The 2,391-nt window shown below is 41.4% G+C and overlaps 1 pseudogene; it reads left to right on the forward strand.

Annotated features, from left to right (window-relative positions):
• The first annotated feature begins 269 nt into the window (after positions 1-269).
• On the forward strand, positions 270-1,167 carry LOC100588550 (annotated as a pseudogene).
• The last annotated feature ends 1,224 nt before the right edge of the window (positions 1,168-2,391 follow it).

Genomic DNA, 2,391 nt, shown 5'->3' on the forward strand with positions numbered 1-2,391 from the left:
GTGTCAGGGAGGTTTTGGGACTTGCCCAAAGATACACAGAAAAGCTGGCGCTTGCAGGTGTCCAGTCCACTCTACCAGGTGTCCAGGTGGCCTTTTCTTACAATGATCATGAGCTTCCATTCTCCTTGTCTTGACATTGATTAACTCTGGCTCTTTATTTTTATTGTGGTAAAATATTCGTAACATAAAATGTACAATTTTTAAGAGGACAGTTCAGTGGCATTAAATATACTCACATTGTTGATTCATCCTTGTGCACCATAGGCGGCACAGGCATCAAGATGTCCAACCGAGTGGTCCGCTGGGAAGCCAGACACTCTGGGAGCTGGTACTCTGCCTCAGGACCACAGCTGAACACACAGCTAGAAGGTTGGCTTTCACAAGTACAGTCTACAAAAAGACCTGCTAGAGCCATTATTGCACCCCGTGCAGGATATACGTACTGTGGGTCTTGTGCCACCCATGCTTATAAACAAGTGGATCCGTCTATTACCCAGGGAATTTTCATCCTTGGGACTTCTCATCATGTGTCCCTCTCTCAGTGTGCACTTTCCAGTGTGGATATAGGTAGGACACCTCTGTATGACCTTCGTATTGACCAAAAGATTTACAGAGAGCTGTGGAAGAAAGGAATGTTTGAATGCATGTCTCTGCAGACAAAGATGAACACAGTATTGAAATGCATTTGCCTTATACAGCTAAAGCCATGGAAATCCATAAGGATGAGTTTACCATTATTCCTGTACTGGTTGGAGCTCTGAGTGAGTCAAAAGAACAGGAATTCAGAAAACTCTTCAGTAAATATCTAGCAGATCCTAGTAATTTCTTTGTGGTTTCTTCTGATTTTTGCCATTGGGGTCAAACATTCCGTTACAGTTACTATGATGAATCCCAGGGGGAGACTTATAGATCCGTTGAATATCTAGATAAAATGGGTATGAGTATTATAGAACAATTAGACCCTGTATCTTTTAGCAATTACTTGAGGAAACACCATAATACTATATGTGGAAGACATCCCTTTAGGGTGTTAAATGCTATCACGGAGCTCCAGAAGAATGGAAGAATATGAGCTTTTCCTTTTTGAATTATGCCCAGCCAAGCCAGTGTAGAAACTGGCAAGACAGTTCAGTGAGTTACGCAGCTGGAGCACTCACGGTCCACTGAAGCTCTGAATCCTCGGGGAGGCCACCTGCACATTCTCATACTCTGTCCAGGGTCCCAGCCTAGCCTTTACCAAGATACTGGTCCTGGTTTGGGGGGATTCTGAAACCTCAAAGTAATAGAACTTTCTTCTCTTTTTTTCTAGTAGGCATAGTCCTTCCTTAATTTCAACTCATTAAAAAATGCTTTATAGTTTAGGGCAGTGGAATGAAGGCTGGCATCAAAATATTTTGATCAAAAAACATAACAATGCAAAGGCTCAGTTGTGGCAGACAGCTTTTGAAAGTAACTTGAAAAGCATTTACCGTATCCTAAATTTGCACTCTTTGCAGACTTGTGCACATATATTCCGCTTTCAGAATAGTTTTGCAAATTGTACACAAACAAACAAAAAGGTGGAAGCTTTTCAATAAAGAAATTGCATTTATAAATGATCTGTATGATAATAAATCTCCAGTTATAGTCAATTACTACCCATGTTGTACAACAGATACCTTCTATTTTAGTTGCTAACAAAGGGCTACACATTCAAAATAAATAAATTAATTAATTAATTCACATTGTTATGCAACCATTATCATCAACCATCTCCAGAACTTCCTCCTCATCCCAAACTGAAACTCTGTTCCCATTAAACAGTAACTTCCCATTCCCCTCTTCCCCTAACTCTGGGAACCACAATTCTACATTCTGTTCTCTGAATTTGACTACTCTGGGAACCTCATATAAGTGGAATCATACAGTATTGGTTCTGTTTCTGGCTTTTTTCACTTGGCATAATGTTTGCAAGGATCATCCATATTGTAGCGTGTGTCAGAATTTCAATTATTTTTAAGGCTGAATAATATCCTATTTCATCTCTATATACAACCTTTTGTTCATCCATTCATTTGTTGATGGTGCCCTGCACTCCTACTTCCTTTTTTAGGAAATAGCACGTCATTTTTTTTTTTTTTTTTTTTTAAACGGAGTCTCGCTCTGTCGCCCAGGCTGGAGTGCAGTGGCGCGATCTCGGCTCACTGCAAGCTCCACCTCCTGGGTTCACGTCATTCTCCTGCCTCAGCCTCCTGAGTAGCTGGGACTACAGGTTCCCACCACCACGCTTGGCTAATTTTTTTGTATTTTTAGTAGAGACGGGGTTTCACCATGTTAGTCAGAATGGTCTCGATCTCCTGACCTTGTGATCCACCCGCCTCGGCCTCCCAAAGTGCTGGGATTATAGGCGTG

The sequence above is a fragment of the Nomascus leucogenys genome, chromosome 3 (assembly GCF_006542625.1).
Source record: "Nomascus leucogenys isolate Asia chromosome 3, Asia_NLE_v1, whole genome shotgun sequence".
In the NCBI taxonomy this organism is placed as follows: Eukaryota; Metazoa; Chordata; class Mammalia; order Primates; family Hylobatidae; genus Nomascus; species Nomascus leucogenys.